Source organism: Eublepharis macularius, chromosome 1, assembly GCF_028583425.1.
Source record: "Eublepharis macularius isolate TG4126 chromosome 1, MPM_Emac_v1.0, whole genome shotgun sequence".
NCBI classification, from domain to species: domain Eukaryota; kingdom Metazoa; phylum Chordata; class Lepidosauria; order Squamata; family Eublepharidae; genus Eublepharis; species Eublepharis macularius.
Genome location: NC_072790.1, coordinates 118,858,843 through 118,880,258, shown reverse-complemented (window position 1 = coordinate 118,880,258; position 21,416 = coordinate 118,858,843). Strand labels below are relative to the sequence as shown.

Here is a 21,416-nt window from a genome sequence, read left to right as displayed (position 1 = left end):
CAAAATAGCTTTTCCAAATATAAACAGGAAAGTGTAATGTATGGAGGGACTACACTGGCCTGAGGGAATGGATTGCTGACCAAACTATTCCCATCATCTTATTAACCAGAATCTTATTAAACTCCTAGGAACAAATGCACACATAGATTTTACAGACCTAAAATAAATGATGATCAGGGTCAGGCAATTTTAAGAGGATAACTACAATACAAAATGGATCATACTTTACAATGTAATTAAAGTTCTATAGTCAAACTGTAGAAGGAAGGAAGGAAGGAAGGAAGGAAGGAAGGAAGGAAGGGGAAGTGATCCAGAATGACAGCTAGATAACTGAATGATGTACTATGTATTGGTACAGTTAAAGTGCCAAAGAAATTATCACAACTATGAAAGAACTTTCCACAGAAATCAAGTTAATGATAGCGCTTAACATAAGCCGATGTGTATACTTTACAAAAATGTCCTTTTCGCATAGGGATCTTGCCTACCTGTAATTTATTATTCTGTTATACCCATAATTTATTATTCTGTTATAAAACAGAATTATCCCAATTTAAAATCCTATTAGTACAGTAAGGAGCAAAACTGAGAAAAATATATTTGGCTATTATTCAGCAAGATATGTTTTTCTAAGTAGGAAACAAATTCCCTAAGTGGTAAATATTTGCTTTATATAATTACAAAAAAAATTCTTTTTCATTATTGATTTTTTTTGTAGACCGCAACACTCTGCCAGTGGGGTTTCTTCTAAGCATACTATTCAGAAATGAGAAGTAGGTATGTCTCTTTTAGTACATCCAGTTGCCAAGAGGAAACAATACATAAAACACCATCTGCAAAATCATTGGGGAATTCCCACCTGTGATCAACTTAATTAGTACCACACAGTAGCTTCTGAACACAAATACAGTAACGGAGTTAAGTTCATCAGCTCATAGGAAGAGCAAACAGGGTTTCTACAAAATGCAGACTTCTGAGGTCCTTTTTGCATAATTCAATTCAGCTCCATTTCTGATAACGTTGTGAAAACCTGAAGCGTAACTAAGCGATGACTGCAAAGAAAATATGAACAGGAAATAATTCTGATAAATATTTGTGATCTCTTGAAGTCTAACAGATGCAAATCTATCTCTGTAGAAAACACTGTGATGAGTCAATAGACACCTATGCTACAAAAGAAGCAACATGTGGACCTAAAAAGGCAGTCTGTTGCCTGGCAATATAGCACTTAACACACAAAAGGAGGAAATGCCAGTTAACTGCTCACCAAAGTTTGAGCAGTATTTAACTTTTAAAAAAAGGATTTATGTAATCCTAAAGCACAGAATTCATACATCGTTATACCTTATCATGGATCATTATTATTCCCACTATTATTTCAGACAGGTAGTGATTCTCAAAAGCAAAGCAGGGTTGGCCCTGGTCAACATGTGGATGGGAGACTACCAAGAAAGGTCAGGGTTGCAACACACAGGCAGACAATGGTAAACCACTTCTGAACATCTTTTACCTTGAAAACCCCAATAGGGGTTGCCATAAGTCAGCTGCAACTTGATGGTTCATGTGCGCATATGAGTGAATGCATGCTCAAACACATACATGCAGTGATTTATAAGACAAATCAAGGCAAACCAACCCAGTAACGTGAAATGTGAATCTTGGTTTTCCAGATACAATCCAATGCTCTATTATAGTAACTTGAGAGCTAATATTCTGTAGTGGTCAGGGTACTGAATTTTGACTTGAGAGACTTGGGTTCAGATTCCGACTCAGCCACAAAGCTTGTTGGATTGTCTTTGAGCTAGTCACTCTCCATCTACCCTAAATAAGGGCTGCAGTGAGGATAAAATAAAGGAGTGGAGCTCCATGTATGCTACCATGAGCTCCTGGGCAGAAAATAGGCTCGCTCGCTCGCTCGCTCACCAATTGATTGACTGACTGATTTGTTTCTCTTATAGGGTGATTCCGCACGAATGGTTTTCCCTGCTTCAGCTTCTAAATGACCTCGATTTTTTCTTGTGTTTCCACACGTGGGAAGGCAATCCTAGCAGCAGATTCGAAGTTACTGCACGTTTTGTCTGTTTTTTTTCCATCCTGCTTTCTCCCCGACTTATTTGTCCATGCGCAGCAGATTAGGGATTTTAATCATGCGGAATTCTTTATCCGATGTTCTCCCCACCCTTGCCCTTTTCTCTCGCCCTTCGAATCAACTTAATTTGATTGGCCAATCATGTTTTCTAAGCTACACCCACTACCCTTTCCCTCTTTTTTTTAAAAAAAAAATGTAAAAAAAGTTGCAATGTTTCTACAAATCTATGCAGAAACATATCCTGTGTCACATGATAACAGCTGACCAATAACGGATCCATTTTACAACAGGCCAAATTTGTTACTTGTTGCTCGCTGACAGCTGACAGCTTCTGAGGTAGAGTGAAAGTGTGATGGAGGGACTTCAGCATTCAACTAGTGGTCTAGGCATTTCATGGAGGGAGAGAGACCGTCCTCAACACAACATCTATCACTAAACCACACTTCTCACGAAGAAAGCGGGAAAGATAGACGTGGGGTCATTGGTAACAATTTTCCCTCCAAATGTCACTAGCCAATACTCTTCCACAATATCAGCGGGAAGTGCTCTGGCCTATCCAATATGTTTATTTGATGCAACGTTTATGTGTAGCAACATTTTTTTGTGAGAAATTTTTTTCTAATGTGTTGGTTTGATGCAACGTGTATGTGTAGCAATGTTTTTTTTGTGAGAAATTTTTTTCTAATGTGTTGGTTTGATGTAACGTTTATGTGTAGCAACGTTTTTTTGTGAGAATTTTTTTCTAATGTGTTGGTTTGATGCAACGTTTATTTGTAGCAACGTTTTTTTTGGGGGGGAATAAAAAAAAATGAAGATGTGCATCATTCGACACTTCCCCTGGAAAAAGCGATGAGGAATCAATTTTTATCCTGTCAAAAATTCCTCATGATGGACTTTGAGCCGATGAAATGTGCGAAACAAAAGCCTAATGTGGAATCGGGGAGAAGTGGATTCGTAGGACTCCACCGCGGCATGACTGCTCAGAAAGTCCGATCAAAATTGATCATGCGGAATCCCCCATACTCCACCATTCCCCGAAATGGGGACCCAAAATGGCTTACATCACTCTCCACTGTTTTATCCTTACAACTGTGTGACGTAGGTTAGCTTGAGTGTGTGTGAATAGCCCAAGGTCACCTAGCAAGCTGCCATGGCAGAGTGAAGATTCAAACCTGGATCTTCCAGATCCTAATCTAACACTCTAACCATTACACCACCACCAAGATTGGCAGTGGTAGTGGAGAATGCCATCAAATCATAGTTAACTTATGCTTACCCTGCTGGGATTTTCAAGGCAAGAGACTAACAGAGGTGGTTTACCATTGCCTGCCTCTGCAACAGAGAGGGTTTGCCATTGCCTGGTCTTCTTTGAGGACTCTCATCCAAATATTAACCAAAGCCAATTCTGCTTAGCTTCCAAGATCTGATGAGATCAGGCTTGCCTGAACTATCCAGGCCAGGACTAGCATCATCCAACTCAAAGCAGCAAGTGAAGTACCACTTCCAGTCCAGTAGATATCCCAGTACTAGCTGCAGCCTTGGGCGGGATGAACCTAGGCAAGTGCACATGGAGTGAACTGGTACCTTTGTCAACACTGGAAGGGTTCAAAGGAGTGCAAAAGAGCAGGTTTCATCTGTTTTCCTGGGCACTGCCAATCAGAAGAAATGTAAGATTATCTCTCAACCTGTCTATCTTTGGTGATATCTAAAGCCTTTTATTGCTTGGCATTGACTCAGAGGCTGGTAAGCCTTCTTGGGCCCCAACAGTTGCTTGACATCCTGATGCCAGCCCCAAGATGCATGTCTCAACATAAAACAGAGAGCATTTCAAAGGTATCTGTATCTTGTATATCCTGGTGGGGAGGAATCCTTCCCTTTGATATTGGAAGAGGTACCTAATGGCTTTTTTAGATAGGAGGGCAGATCTTTTCTTGTCAAATTACTGAGTGTGGGGGAGGAGGAAAATGGCACCTTGGCTGGTGGTAGGACTTTTGTCTCTCTCTCTCTCTATATATACATTTGTCATTTTCTCAAGAACTATCCATGATGTGCAGACGTTCTGCAGATGTTGTGTATAAGTTCCATCAGTGATCATAGAGGGCGCTCTACAGAAACTTTAGAATTGTATGCTTTAAAAAAATCATTTAATTAATTAATTAATTTAATTTTTATACTTCTCTTTAGTTAAGATCTTGAAGATGTTCACTACAACAGTTAAAAACAATACAAAAATATAATATTCGATACAATTACGATAAAATAGCCTGATACAATAATTAAAAACCACTCTAGTCCCAACTCCAGCCTATAAAACCCTATGAATAACATAAAAATTGCAGATAGATAAAAATGCACAGTAATTTGCTCTGCCTTGTAAAAGAATTTTAGATAGCAAAAGCATGCGGGAACAGTTCTGCCTTATAGAGTTTCTGAAACATCAACAGGTCCTGCTGAGCACAAGTGCCTTCCAACAGTGCATTCCAAAGGGAGGATGCCACAATCTTCCTGCTAGAAGAAAGTTGTGGCACCCCAGGACCAGGAACCACCAGGAAGACTTGAAAAGATGGATGAAGCAGGCGGCAGTGGTGGGGGTCCCATACTGTGGTATGAGGGTCCCATATCTTAAAGGGCTTTAAAGGTGAGGACTAGGGCTGTGTATGGGTGGGTAGATTTGGTATTCCAGCTTCAGGTTTACCCGAAGCAGGAAACCGATTCGGAATACCCCCAAATCCGAAGCAGCAAGCCACTTCGGATTCGGGGTTCGGAAATTGCTTCGGTATGCTCCATGAAGATTCAGAGCATACTGAAGCAAGGGGGGGAACTCCCCACCACCACCCACCCTCCCTGGGGCAACCCCTTCACCTCCCCATGGAGACCCCTCCACCCCCCACCCAACCCTGGGAAGATCCCTCCAACCCCCACCCACTTACCTGGGTTATCAGCTGGGCGGCAGCAGCGGTGGCAGCACAAGGCTGCATGGCCTGGAGCCACTGGCTCCTCTGTCGCCATGCAAGCCTGCAGGGTGGTGGGGAAGGCCAGAGCTGCCTCCTCCGGCCCTTCCTGCCCCTCAAATGGCCGCGATGTGCCAGTGTCACAGTGGCCATTTGAAGGGCAGGAAGGGCTTTCTCCGCCTCCTCTGGCCCTTCCTGCCCCTCAAATGGCCGCCATGGCGCTGGCACGCCACGGCCATTTGAGGGGCAGGAAGGGCCGGAGGAGGCAGCTCCGGCCTTCCTCACCACCCTGCAGGCTTGGGTGGCAGTGCAATGGTGGCAGAAGAGCTGGCCTGGAGCCACCGCAAGGTAGGTGGCGGGGGAGGTGGGGGGTTAATGTTTAAAGGGCCCCGCCGCTGATTGCAAGCAGTGGTGGGGCCCTTTAAACAAGCCCCGAAGCTTTCCGAAGCATTTCCGTAGCGATGAAGTAACTTTACCCGAAGCAAAACCCGAAGCACACAGCCCTAGTGAGGACCAACACCTTGAATTGGATCCAGAGGCTGATTGGTAACCAGTGCAGCTGCTTCAAAATCAGTGTTATATGAGCTGAGCATAGTGGCTTGGTCAGCAACTGAGCAGCCACATTCTGGAGCATCTTCAAGGGTAGCCCTATGTAGAGTGAATTGCAGTAATCTAAACAAGAGGTGATGGTAGCATGGAGCAATGTTGCAAGGCTGGACTGAGATAGATATGGAAAAAGTTGTCAGGCCTTGAGAAGATGGGAAAATACTCTTCTAGCCACCATGGACACCTGTTTGTCCATGGAAAGCTTAGAATCAAGCCAAACCTCCAAACAACATCAGCAACCACCTCTGACAACCTCAGCAGAATATCAGATGGTGAGCTGGGTGGTCAGTACACCAGTAGAACACCCATTCTCTCCCAGCTTCCCATGCCAGGTCTACAAATTCAATACCAGAAATTTTTAGGAGAGGAACCCTTTGGAAAGGAAACATATCTTTAAGAAGTATCAGAGAAGTATTCTCTTATTCTGTTTCCAATAGTAAGTTTTAAGATGTTAAATACATTAGAGACAAAGATATTCTGAAATTACAAAACTGTAGTTGACGTAAATACAAGCAGTGACAGACAGGAGGCTGTCCTTGAAAGACAGCCACTCAGACGTTTCATCCTCGAGACCCCAGCATACAATCACCATTCAGAGAGGGATGGAATGTTGGAGGGAGACAACAGCAGTCAGTTCAGGTCCGCCTCGGTGAGAGAGTAGACAGTATCGAGGGTAGCTGTGCCTAGTAGTCCAGCAGAGTGATTTGACTCCACCTCTGGGGGAGAGGACAAAGTACCGAGTTGTGAAGCCTGTCTCTGATGGTGAGTAGACCTGCCTGCCATGGTGAGCAAACTCCCAGTGATTTGCCCCTCTGCCTGCTAATCACTGGTGATGGGTGGGAGGTGGCAAGCTGTCCAGCGACTGACCAGCACTCACTGGCAGGCAACCTGGGAAAACAAGCACCACATGCTCCTCCAGCTGGCACAATGACATCACTTCCAGAAGCCATGGGAGTGCTTTAAGGTGCTTTTGGACTTTGTTCTTACTCTTCAACATAGCTGAAATTATTCTTTCAAACACAGAATCTCTGTATGATGTTAGAGCACAAATTTAGAGTGATTCCGCACACGTTGGATAATGCACTTCCAATCCTCTTTATAGACCATTTGGAACAGATTTTTGTGTGTGCGGAACAAAAAATCCACCTTAAATGACTGATAATGTGCATTGAAAGTGCATTATCCAATGTGTGTGGAATCAGCCTAAAACTGAAGAGTAGCATAGGAAAAAGTTTTCTAGAGGAACAATATTTATTTTGACTGTGAATATAAAACTTCTCCAAAGTATAAAGCCAGAAATCCCTATAAAACCTCATATAAGAAGGAAAAGTGGTGCTGGTGAATGTCTGAACCAGTCATTAATAACTTTCCATTTTAAGCACAGCAAATGCTAAGTTAAACTAAGTTATACAATCACCAAGCAGAGAAATCCTAAAGGCACTCCACTGAAATAAATTCCTCTTATTCAAATGGGATGTATACCAGTAGAGAAATATGAAGACAAGTTCATAACTGGTATGTTGCTGGTGGACATCAACACCAAAGAAAACAGTTTCAAACTGCATTAACTAAGTTTGGGTTCAAACTGCATATTCCACAGAAGCACATTTTTAATAACCTGGTAATTCATGCAAGAAACTACACTTTGCCACAATGTAACTGGTATGTATATTGTCACACTGCCATTTATCTTAATTATATAGCATGTCCATCAGCAGTTAAATACGTGTCATTTGTCATTGTGTCAGCAGGAACAACTTGAATTAGACATCTTTGATAACATGCTGCCCCTTCTGCATCAGGAAATAACAGACAGAATAGGGTGTCTACTTTGGGTAGCCAGCAGGCACAAGACAGAACAATGGCCATTTAACAAAATCTGAAAGTAGCCAGATTCAGATACTCTGGGACATTCAGCTGCCACACAAAAGTAGTTATAACTGTTAGAATTAAAAATATTTTCTTCATTGTTTTCCATCCTCTAGCCAACAATCACTTTTGTTTACCAGATTAGAATGGAAGACATTTGTAGGCTTAAGCAGAAGAGCATTCATTATGGTAACGTGATCTTTTGATGCAGTCTCTAGGGCTCTTAATGGCCATGATCCAGCAAAAGTTGTGATTTAGTCCCACTGTCTAATTTGCCATATTGGTTTCAATGGGCGCTCGTCACAATTAACTAGCTGGATCAGGGCCAACATCTTTAAAAAGCTTTTACCAGAGAACAAATGACTATGACCTCTCAGCCCCTCATGAGGGACAAAGAAAATTATGGAAGTTGGAACAGAGAAGAAGATTAAGGAAATTATAGTATGAATTAATGATGGTAAATTTTGATTTATAGTATTAAGTGGTCTTCTTTGAAATTGAGCATTAAAATGTAACAACTGATCAAAGCTTAAAACTAATGACTTTGGAAATTATTTTCACTAATAATGGTTCTTTATTTTATTTAAGGAAAGATCATAAATAGACTTCTAGTTACCAAATGGATCAGGAAAGGGTTTTTTTCCTATTTATTATAAACAGATAAATTGTAACAAGTTTACTTTTTTCTTGTGATTAGATGCTGTGAAATCTGCATGAAGAATTAGTATTCGACATTATTGGAGGAAGGACTCTTGTTTTGTTAAGTCAACTTTTTTGGAACTATTCCCCAGTAACTCCAGGATATGCTGTGGACCCTGTTCATTTCTGTTCCTTTAAGAAATACAAGCGGTAGGGCTGCCAAGTAACCCATTTGTCTTTGTTTTGTCTCAGGAGTGCTTTTAAACAGTACTTGGAAACATATACCAGAGTGCAATATACATGCTTCTTGCAGCTGTTGGTGCAAGAAGCACATATATTTAAGACTGCCATTTTCCAAGTAAAATACAAAAAAGTGAGAGTCCAATTTTACTCCAGATGTTGCTTCTTGCTAAGAAGAGTGGTGATTTAAACAAGAACAGCTCTTTTATTTGGGATCTTCAATAGTATGAAATATAAAAAGAGCAACGAAAATTCATGAGATTTAAGTGTGCTATGCTTTACATTTTCCACAGCACCATAATACAGTACAATGTATATTTTCCTTTCAGGGTTGCTTCCCCCCTTATCTTTGCATAAAATGGGGGGGGGTAGTTTCAGACTGGTGAATAATTAACATATTGCCTTTGAAAGTGAATTGTTCTGGACTGGGTCCCCCCCCCTTCTGCTCCTGGCAATAAACACCGCAAATGCTATCCTGTATATTGTTCCTGATGTTTCCAGAGAAAGGATAAGTTTCGGTAGCATTAGCTTAACTTATAGATTGCAATGTTAATACTAACCAGTCTGTCAGCATGAAATATGGAAGTCTATCCACAGCATGTAAATTAAACCCCTTTCCCTCAAAGCCATACTATGAGGTCCATAAGTATGTAGACTACCAAAGCTTACCCCCTGTAAATTTAGTTTCAATACCTTTAAATACATCCCATCTTTTATTAAAATGTTTATCTTTGTCTATACTAGTAATGTTGATTCTTATCAACAGAATTAAAGCTAGTAGACATTCGATAATGAATGCTAGATTTCAATTTTCTGCCAACTGATTTACACCTCTGACAGGTTCTCAATTAGCTATTTGTCACTATAGTCTTGCTTTGCTATTCAGACCTTTTCCAGTACCCTAGGGTGATCTGTTCAGTCTCTTGAAAATTACCTGGATGATAAACCATCTTTTCAGTGCTTAAGAACACAAGAAAGATCACTTAGAATAATTGTTAATACTTGCCAAACTCAAAAGCACTAAGAGAATCAGAACCCAAGAACCAGTGGATATGTTTTTAAATGTACTCAACATGTTAAATTTTATCTAATAAAAATTATGTACTGCTCTTTTTCAACAGATATGAACTGTGAGTTTTTAAAAGCAATTAGTGATAAAATAGATTTGCATTCTCAAAACACGTATTTAGAAAGCACTTAATGCAGACAAACAGAAATGCACAACTTATTTCATAGCAGATGAAAATGAATGCTACTATGCTGAAAACATTAAAGATATGATTAGATGTATTATGCCAACAGTTAAGATGTGCTATGGTTTGTCAGTGTTCAAAGAAACTGGCATATATCATATCTTAGACAGGAAGAGGAACCTTCCTCTGATTTCCTCCAGCCTTTTTGTTAGAAAAAACTCTTCAAACGTTGCTCAATGAAGTGGTAGGATACCTGCTGCTATTGGAAGGTGTGGCACGTATCATTGAAGACTTGAGAAAGCTCCGATTACCATACATTTGTTCTTTTGAATCTCCTTCACCAAATTATAATAAGGCTGCATATTTTACAATATTATCATGTCCAAATAGGACGCTTCTTGGTTGCAATTCTCAACTGTTCATTCCAGATTTGTGTGTGTTATATGCAGTCAAATTGCTTCTGACTTATGGCAATCCTATGAAAGAAAGACCTCTAAAATGTCTTATTATTAACAACTTTGCTCAGATCTTGCAAACTGGAGGCCATAGCTTCTTTTATTGAGTGAATTCATCTCATTTTGGGTCTTCCTTTCTTTCTACTGCCTTCTATGTTTCCTAAAATGAGTCTTGTCTTCTCATGATGTGACCATAGTACAATAGGCTCAGTTTTGTCATTTTTGCTCCTAGGGAGAAGTCCTAATTGATTTGATCTAGAACATATTTCCCTGGAACCCACTTATTTGTCTTTTTGGTCATCCAAGGTATCTGTAGGACTCTCCTCCAGCACCATGTTTCAGCAGTCAGCTTTCATCCATACATAGCAATGGGGTATACTACATTGCCAAACAAAGTTCTCAGGTGCCACTAAGTATGGAATTTAGTGTTACAAAAAGGGATGCAGCCATTGAACTGGCACATGTTCAGATTTTGTAAGGCTGGAGAATTAAGTGAAAGGAAATTCCCCACAAGCAGGCAGGGAACAGCTGGAATTCAAATGGCTCCCATGATCTTTCAGTGCTTCCCCCTGTTGTTTCTGTCCTATTTCTGTTCAGTACTCCTGAATAGGGGTGTGAAGTTCAGTTCAGAATTCAGATTAAAATTCCAAATTTTGGCTGATTCAGTGAAATTCAGGTATTCTGAATCAAAAAACAGGTATTCCAAATTTTTACTGAATTTCAGTAAAAAATTGGTAAAATTCAGCCATTGTTTTTTATGGAAAAATCAATCTAAGAGCTATCGAGTGGGAACGGAGGGTGTCATTTTTCAACCAAACTTCACCAAATTTGGAGGGAACCTACTCTTCATTATCCTATAAAGATTCTCCAAGATTCATGAAGATTGGGGCCAGTTATGGTTCCCCAAAGGTGATGCCCCCACTCAGTCTCCATTATTCCGTATAGGGAAAAGTATCTGGGGACTATCCGGAAGGCTGGGGGTAGTATTTTTCAAGCAAACTCCACCAAATTTACAAGATACCTACTCTTGACTGTCCTCTAAAAACCTGCCCCCCAGGTTTCAAGAAGATTGGACACCAGGAACTAATTCTATGGGTCCCTGAACAAGGTGCCCCCAGCGACTCCATTGTTTTCTATTGGAAAAAAGTCAAAGCTGACTCCCACTGCAGAAACACTGCGGCAAGGCTGCCACGGCCAAAGTACATCCTTGAGCTCATCCCAGAGAAAGGTCAACAGAACCAAACTGAAGCACAGGAATGGAATCTACCCAGAATCAAAGTGAAGCAAGAGGACCAACATCACACCAGAAAACCAGACTCATTCCACCCTAACCAAACTGAATCAGGGAACATTGTTGGAACTTAGCCCAACAGAAGGAAACCGAGGCAAGGGAATGCCTTGTGCTTGTAGCTGGGCACTGCTTGGTTCTGTTCTGTGGTGTTTCCCTAAACCCAGTGCCTGGCTGCTGTGAATGACACTGTTGGGCTAAGTTGCAACAATGTCCCTTGCTTCTGTTTGGTTTGAGTGGAATGGATATGATTCTTTCATAAGATGTTGGTTCTCTTAATGAGGAGGCTGGGTCTCCACATTGTTCTGCGGGCAGTGCATCGCTCTAGGAGATTCTGAAGATAGTAGATAAAGCTGCAAAATAATTTGAAGTAGAAACTTTATACACAGCAGGGTTAACGGGGCAAAGAAGACTCCAATCGTACTATATCACCCAGCTCCCGTGGATACTTTCAAGCAGCCATCACTTCATGCACACTGTTTCTAAAGCAAATACTCCTCTTAAAATGAATGAATGCAGTCCTATGAAGAAAAAAGGAGGAAAGAATGCTGCAGCGATCTTCTTTTGTTTTTAACTTTTTTATAACCACCTTTGGACCTTGAATTCTTCTCCTCATGTTACCTTAAACTTGTATCTCAGGAGGTCTCTGGTCACAACCAGCACTCTTTATTTCCACTCACACACAGCTTCGGGTGTTCTTTACTTTACCCAGGCGTTTATCTCAAGAACATCTCTTTTTTGTTTGCGTGACCTATATACTGCCACTTCCCTGACAGATTTTCACTGCCACCAAAGGCTTTTGCCTTAGACCTCTATGGTTTTACTGGTAATATAGAGTAATATGGGAAGGCTTGTTATAGATTGTAGTTTGACAGAATGGTCAGTGATGGTGGTGGTGGTGAGGTAAAAAAAAAAATTTTTTTTTTTTGCTTAAAGAAAACTAGGACTTATATGTATATAAGCATGATGGTTGCAGAATTTTGCTAAGCATATTGGTTTCAGAATAATTCTTAAGCTTGGTAGTTTCAAAAATAATTATCTTACTGAAGGTATATTCATAGATTCAGTTACACAGAGTAATTTTCCACACAGGTCTTCTTCACTAGCAGACTAAACTCTCTTCTCATCTACACAGACATATATTCACTGAGGCCTCTCCACGCAACTTGCCTGACCTAAATAGAATAATATCTTCTCAGATATACACAGACTAACCCAGCCACACATACAGCTTGCCTGACAGACAGAAGGCAGCTCTTAGGTTTCCACACAGTTTGTCTGATTTAGTCAGAAAAATCTCTCTCTTAGATATATAAAGGCTGACCCAGGCTCACACATAGTTTGTTTGATTTAGACAGAATCCTTTTCCTGAGACACCTAAAGATTGACTGAAAACCTTTCCCTCAACACTGACTAAAAACTGCAGTTCACTTAACTCCCTAGGTTACAGCTACTGGCCAATCAGATCACACTCCATTCACCTATCCAGCCTCCCTCCTTTTTTTCTTATGGGTCTGCATTTAAAAACCCCGTATTAAAAACCCCACATTAGCAAGCAAAAATAAAATCCAAATTAAATACATTACATGCAAAACATTACAAATGCAAACAATGTTTGCAGCTTATTCAGAAGTCCAGCTGAGTTTGTTCTAATGCAATTTTTGACTTCGAAGTCCATAGCAGTCACTTGTTAAAAATTTTGATGGACTCACTCCTGGTGATTTGTTTCTCCCAGTTTCTTGGATTGCAGCTTCCACGTCACTTTCTAAGATTGCGTTCGTCAAAATATTCTTCTTTGAAGGAATCTGTCATCCTTTCATCTCTGCTGAATACTTCTTCAATGTATTGTTTCAATTTTTTTTATTTTGTCATGATTGGATACTGTATTTCTATGTTGATCTTTTAGAATCCCTAGCTGTGGTTTGAATTTCCCTTTGATTTCCTGGAACAGATCTCTTGATCTTTTTTTGTTGTTGTTCTGTTTTTCTGCACTGGTTCTCTTTGTCTCTGGATGAAAGTTGCTGAAAAGCTTCATTTAGAATTCTGATTCTATCTCTGTCACTTCTTACTTTTGCTTCTCATCTATTTTTAGCTATTTTAAGAATTTCATCACTCATCCATCTAAGCTCCTCCTTTCTTTTGGCTACAGGAATAGTCTTTGCACATTCTTCCTTCATAATGTCTCTGGTTTCAGCACACAGCTCTTCCGGTTCTTGACCAATTAAACTTAGTAATGCAAATTTGTTCTTTATATTTTTACATTCTTCAGGAACATTATTTAAATTATATTTTGGCACTATGATTCTTTTAGTATTTCTCTTCAAGTTTATTCCAATTGTTGATATTAACTATTCATGGTCCATACCACAATCAGCTCCTGATCTTGTTTTAGCAGACAAAACAGGGCATCTCCATTTTCTGCTTCTGATTATGTAATCTATTTGCCATTTAGTCATTTCCTTGTATACAATAGTTTGTTCAGTTGCCTGAAGCATGTTTTTGCAATGAACAAATTGTTGGCTTCACAGAATTCTATGAGTCACTTTCCCATTTTATTTTGATATCCTAGTCCAAATTTTACAACGATGTTTGATTCTGCTTTGTTTCCTACTTTTGCATTCCAGTCACCTATAATTATCAGAGCATCTTGTTTAATTTTTCTTGGACGCTTGCATTAAATCTTTCAATTTCTTCCTCTTCAGCTTCTGTAGTTGAGGTGTAAATTTGAACAATGGTAATGTTGATAGGTCTTCCATGAACTCTGATATTATTTGGTCAGACTTTGCATTATAGCTCTTGATTGCTTGTGCTACATCTAGCCTCACTATTAGAGTGACACTATTTGTTCTGAGTGTGTTGTTTCCACACAGCAAAACACTTTGTAATCTGAAAATGTCCCAGTCTAGTTCACTCACACACAGAATTACAATGTTTAAATGTTCCAGTCAGGGGTCATTTTGTAGAAAAAGAACGGCAGGAACTCATTAGAATATGCAACATCCCCTGGCATCACGAGAAGTGTGTCATAAGGCAACACCCACCCCCCTCAGGCCCCTTTCCCCCAAAATCTCCAGGTCCTGAAAGTAAAGCAGAATGAACTCAAAGCAGCTTACTCTCCTCTGGAGAGCCAGCCCCAGCAGCCCTGCTTGCATGCATGCACGCACGCAAATAAAGCCAAACGAATTTAAAGCAGCTTACCCTCCTTTGGAGAGCCAGCCCCAGCAGCCCTGCTTGCATACATGCACGCACGCAAATAAAGCCGAACGAATTTAAAGCAGCTTACCCTCCTTTGGAGAGCCAGCCCCAGTAGCCCGGCTTGCACTCACTCACTCACTCACTCACTCACTCACTCACTCACTCACTCACTCACTCACTCACTCACTCACTCACTCACTCACTCACTCACTCACTCACTCACTCCCATAAAGCAGCAGAATGAATTTAAAGCAGCTTACCCTCCTTTGGAGAGCTAAACCCAGTAGCCCGGCTTGCACTCACTCACTCACTCACTCACTCACTCACTCACTCACTCACTCACTCACTCTCTCACTCACTCACTCACGAGTCACAAATGAAAATAAAGCAGAATGAATTTAAAACAGCTTTCTCTCCTTTGGACAGCCAGCCCCAGTAGCCCAGCTTGCACTCACTCACTGACAAGTCACGAATGAAAATAAAGCAGCAGAATGATTTTAAAGCAGCTTACCCTCCTTTGGAGAGCCAGCCTCAGTAGCCCAGCTTGCACTCACTGACTGACTGACTGACTGACTCACTCACTCATGAGTCACGAATGAAAATAAAGCAGCAGAATGAATTTAAAGCAACTTACCCTCCTTTGGAGAGCCAGCCCCAATAGCCCGGCTTGCACTCACTCACGAGTCATGAATGAAAATAAAGCAGCAGAATGAATTCAAAGCAGCTTACCCTCCTCTACAGAGCCCTCACCGCTTGCAGGCCTGTAGGATGGGCCATGTGGTTGCCCCCCATGCGGCCGCCCCCCGGGTTCCTACCAAGGAATCTAGGGGGTGGGGGTGGGGGTGGGGTGCTCCCGCCGCCGCTGCCTGCTGCTAAAGACACAGGCAGCAGGGAGGAAAAGGAATCATGTGGGCGGGGCCAAAACCCATGTGACCTCTTTTCAGATCTACAGGAACATCGTTCCGGCGCATTCCCCCTCCAAATGAGCCCTGATTCCAGTTCTCATTTTACGAGCTTACCTGGATTCATACTTCTCACATTCCATGTTCATATATGTGTTGCACAGCTTTGGACTTTCCTCTTGCATCTATTCCCATCAGCAACTGGACATCCTTTTGGCTTTAATTCAGTCCCATCATTAAGAACACTGGTACTTGTCCTTGTCCTCTGCTCTTCCCTAGTAGTTAATTAAGTGCCATCCAACATCTTTTTTCATCTTAGATTGTCTTATTAAAGGATTTTCAAGGTACGAGATTATCAGAAGTGGTTTATCACTGTCTTCTTCTATGCTGTATTAACCAGGGTTTGCTGAAGTATCACTACTGTTGTCTATGAAAGATCTTCTGCCAGTGTCACCTTCCACTAATACTGCTGCCTTTGTCCTTTCAAGGATTCCTCTGCCCCCATCACTACTGGAACTGTTAATTCTCCCCTGCTGGTATAACTGTTGATTCCTGGGTGGGTGATGGGGGTGGCTGCATCTTAGTCTGGTGTCTCAGCTTTGATCATTGTGACTTGAGTGACTCTGCTAGGAGTTTAGACTCTTGACCGAGCCTGCACTCATGGTATTGCTCTCCATTTCACTGACACACTGAAACCCTCTCATCACATTAAGATTTGCATCCAATAGTGGGATTTCAGATTTGTATGAATGGATTCCAGATTTATTCACACAAAAGTGTGCTGGGTATAACAATATGCAATAAATGATGGCTCAAAACATTCTGTAAAGGCAATGTCCACACATCTCACATGTGAGAACTTTAAGGCCAATATCAGCTGCACATTGCTACATCAGTGGTTTTGTGCGAAGTTGGCCTCTGTGCAAAGTTGGCATCCCAATGGAGGCGCAGATAGTGGGAGGTGCAGTCAGTGGAATCCAGCCATCTTTTAAACTCAATGATGCCAAATTCCCGTCTTTACTATAGCACCCCATCCCACATGGCTTCTGTGCATTCAGGTCTCATGATCACCATTGTAACCTTTTTGTCGGTCCTTTTTCACTAGCAGAAAGGCTGATTGGATTCAACTCAATTACTGGAGGTACAGCAACAGCTGCCATAACAGAACATGCCTCTAGCCACTTTGGGAGATAGGAGAAGAGGCTTTGGTCCTTCTCTCTCAACATTCTTCTCAGAATAACACTCCAACAAATTAGTACCTGCACAGGAGCGCAATACTGCTCCATTAACTTGAGAAGAAGTTTTGACATTGGTTTTTGAAATAGTAGGGTTGTACAGTAGGAGTTTAGTGCTATACTTTTGATCTTGGGAGATGCCTCTCAACAACATGATGTGCACACAGCATTACCTGAATATTCTACAAGTTTCTCATTCTACAGTACTTTGAAATACGTTTTTATTCTTACCACTTCTGCCATTAATTTTTTTCTAAAATTGCAATTTAAAAATTGAATTGCCATTCATACGTTAAAGAACTTGTATATGAGAACATGAAGAGAAGTTTTTTTCTCCCCTTGACAGTGCCTGCTCCTGCTTTCAAGCAGCTATAGAAAAAGCCTTGCTCAACAGAAAGCATTCATTTACATATGGTAGCCAAAGCTGTCTGCAGCATACAGAGCAAGCCAGATAACTAGATATAGAACCAAAGAAAGGGTTTTCTGGATTTTCATTTTTTCCTCTCACATTTCTGTTGAATGTTATGCAGTCTTATTACTATAGCAGTCCTAAAATACCATAATTTCAAGCTCTTTATGATAACCAGAGAGACATTCCCATATTTTTTTGTATCCTTAAAATAACATATTCAGTCAAAAAAGATGAATTTGTCCACTGAAGCAAGCACTGGACAGTTCGACCATTTATTTAATGGACACCACTTATTCCATATTATCTTAAAAATGAGATGCCAAACCATAGTACACTATCATAAAGTCAAAGGGAAAACTTCAATAACTAAAATTTGGTTGAATATCTGGTTTACTTGCTTTATTGAAAGTTAAAGCAGTGATTAGATATGTTCAAAGGAATCCTGATTTACTCTCATAATAATACTGCATACATTTTCAAAATTTAATCAGAATTTGTTTGGATTTCAAAAATCCTAAGTATTTTGATATGAATCTATATACTATAATAGAAGGTATGGAAAGCAAAGTATTTCAATTGGGAGGATAGTAGGAGACAGAGGACAGAAGGGGACAGAGAGAGACAGAAAGCCACCCAAAACACGGAAATCCTATCTTTGATCACTTGAACATAATATTTTGCAAACACATAGCCATTTTTAAACCACACATACCCCATAAAATTTTTAGCCAATTAAGATTCTTTACTGCATAGTATCAGTGTGCAAAGTATACAAGCTTTATGGTATAAAAGCACTACCAGTTCTTCCATAAGATGCAATCTTTTCTAGAGCATGATTAAAGCCAATTAAATACCATCAAGATTAATGGGGTTAGGTTTAGTACATAGACTGTATATAGTATTCATCAGTTAAAGGGCCACAGAGCTCCATAATCCCCCATTTTCTCTCTTGGTAATTTAAAAACTCCAAGTTGTTTCAAAGGTTCCCATTATTTTACATTGTTGTGAATTCAGCAAAAATTTATCAGAGAGATATAAGGGATTATCTGAAGGCAGTTCTTGAATATTTCTTGAACAAAGAGAGGACTTATTCTGTTAATTTAAAATGTCTAATTTGAAGTTTGAATATTGAATGTTCTTGATGGAATATTACTCAGGTTTTGGACCAGTTTATTTATAACAGGAGGAATAAAAATTATTATCTGGTTGTTTGTTGTTTTAGTTCTTTATAAATGAGTCAGTAAAAAGATTTTCTTGATGGTATAATAAACAGGATCCATTTTTCTACTATATTTAAAGATGGCTAAAATACCTCCAAGGAATACATCAAATGCATAGCTTCGCTCAGAAAATGTGTTGATTCATATTACTTTCCCCCCTAAAATGACTAACAGAAGATACAATTATCCTCTAGGAACATATATCAAGTATTCAGAATGGAGATCGTACTAGACATTTTTTTTATTTGCTAGCAGATATTTTTGTTTAATACTAAATATCTTTTTAGTATTTGCTTTTATAGCACTCATGTCTATGGGCATGAGATGCCTCAATACCACTATGGGTACACTATGTAACAATTATGTAAGAACAAAATTGGCCTAGGTGATAATATTTATTTATTTAATACCCTTTACCTCACTCTTCCTCCAAGGAGCTCAGGGAAACATACACAGTTCTCTCTTCTACTTCAGTTTATCTTTACAGCAACCTTGTAAGATAAGTTTAGGTAAGAGACTGACTTATCCCAGGTCCTTTTTACTACAATCCTAAACAGAATTACTCCAGTCAATGGGTTTAGACTAGAGTAACTGTTTAGGATTGCACTGCCAGTCAGTTTCATGCTGATTGGTAATTTAAACTGGGTTTCCTGAGACCTAGTCCAATACTCTTAAGAACTACATCATACATGGGCATAATGTTTGCCAAAACTATGGGGTGCACTCCTTGACATGGTGTAATTCAGGCCATACCTATAGACTCTGTGCTAGGACATCTGGTAGGGTCACAAACAGAACAAGTGCGTTTGGTGGAAGTGACAGGAAAGTGAAGTCATGTTCCATCCTTACCCCCCCCCCTCCTATATACTTCTTCCCAATGGGCTCATTGTTACCATTAAATGTGAAAGCAAACTTCCAGGAAAACATCATCCCTGAACTTGGAAATCATAACAGTTGTTAAACTATTTGGATGTTTTTACATGCATCTGCTATAGATTAGAGGGATAAGACAAGACAGAAGTGATGCTTGTTGGGAAGGCAGAGTCTGAAGGACATTATACTACCGACTTTCGATGGAGTTCGTCTGACCCTTGCAGACTCGGTTAAGAGCCTAGGGGCTATACTAGATCCAGCGCTATTACTAGAAAAACAAGTTAAGGCAGCCGCAAAAAATACTTTCTACAACATCCCCCTAGCCTTGAAAATGGCTTCTTACCTTGACATGGCCGATCTGGCCACCTGGACCCATGCTATGGTAACATCAAGACTTGACTATTGTAATGCTCTATACATAGGTTTCCCATCTAACTAAGAGACTGCAAAACACTGTGGCTTGACTCTTATCAGGAGCAAGCAGGAGCATGAACATCACTCCCATCTTGCAGTGACTCCACTGGCTACCTATTAGTGCTCAGTTCAAGGTATTGGTTATTACTTACAAAGCTCTTTACGGCCTTGGTCCGGCATACCTACAGGACCACCTCCCTCCCTATGCTCCTCCATGGCAGCTTCACTCTTCCGAATAGGGTCTCCTGCAGATGCCACCCTGTACATGGGAGAAATCAACAGCAGCCCATACACAAGCTTTCTCTGTGGTGGCCCCTGCCCCATGGAACAGCCTGCCTGAGGAGGTCAGGAGAGTCTCCACTCTCCTGGCTTTCCACAAATGAGGCAAAACCGAATTATTCAAAAAGGCTTTTTACTCAGATAGGAGGGCTGTATTGTAGGGTATGTGTGTCTCAGATGCTCCACTAATGAGTTAGGAACCATATACTTCACCACTATGTTGTATTGGATTGCTGCTAATGCTATGTTTTTGTTAATTTGTATCTATTTACCCTATTGCATTGTTTATGAAAATGTTCTTGATATTGAGCGTACTAATCTCACACTGAAATCCGCCTTGAATCTCAGTGAGAAAGGTGGTCTATAAATGACATAAATAAAAATAAATATATAGCAGTCTTTAAATGCTATACCAAAAATAAGTATTTATAGAAGAAATAAGCTGCTTAATTTTTTAAAAACCCTGAGATAACCAGTCTTATGGGATCCCACAGGTCAGTAACAAATTTTTTTTAGAGAAGCATATGACCCATATACTTAATATTGATGTTTTCAGCCCTACACAGGGGCCGACTATAGAGGAATCTTTGTATGAGCACAAAAAAACAAAATTTTTGGTACTTGAGGAAATAAAAGATATGTATCACAATCATGTTAGCAGTTTTAATTAATAAAACGGTACATATCCCTAATGCAGGCATAAGAGATGCTAGCCAGATAACATCATTTTATACTTTTGTGAACAGGTTGTTAAGATCTTTGTTTTTAAGTAAGCCAGAGTCTTGGTGGGAATTATATACTGTTGATTTCTCTTTGCTCTGGATTTGTAATTTCTAAGTTGTCAGTTTGACTGCTGTTTATTTTTCTTTTTCGCCTAATTCATTATCATTTTTCAGCCTTCACTGTGATATTATTTTGTTTAATTTTGTTCAGTTCCTAAAATATTTCTTGAAAAAGGAGTATATAGGTTTTGTAAATAACACTAAACCCACAAACCAGAGATCCTGATGCTATTCATCTTTGGAGAAATCACATTTAGCTGCACTTAACCCTATATCTATATTTTCTTTTTATCTAGTAATAACTCAAAAATAAGGAGATAATACTGGCACATTTGCCAATGTTATGGGTTGGATCCTGTTGAAAAGGTCCGGGGGGAGGCAGGGGATTTCCACCAATTTCCCCTTCCAAATGCCCCTTTAGGCTGCTTCTGAGGGTCCCCTGTCCCCTAGGAGCTGCTTTTCAAGAGGACTTTGAGTTGCAATAGGAGTAGGGAGGCAAGGATGTCACATTTCCATGCATGGAAATCCTAGCCAGCATTCAATCCTATGATCTTGCAAACCTGAGAAGAACAGAACAGCAGGATTTAGGTCCAGTGGCACCTTAGAGACGAACAAGATTTTCAGGGTATAAGTTTTTAACAGTCAAAGCTTCAGATAAATGTTGGAATGAAGATCTGAGCAGTAGTAGTTTAAGTTCTTTGCAGTTAGCTTCAAATTCACTTTTTGTATATTTTAGCACCACCTCCTAACAATGTATACCTTTCACAAGTAATT

General features: G+C 40.2%; 1 protein-coding gene across 1 annotated transcript in view; it reads right to left on the bottom strand.

Moving 5' to 3' along the window:
* Positions 1-21,416, bottom strand: part of PEX7 (peroxisomal biogenesis factor 7) — a 129,742-nt gene that overhangs the window by 2,936 nt on the left and 105,390 nt on the right. The gene's annotated exons all lie outside the window — the stretch shown is intronic.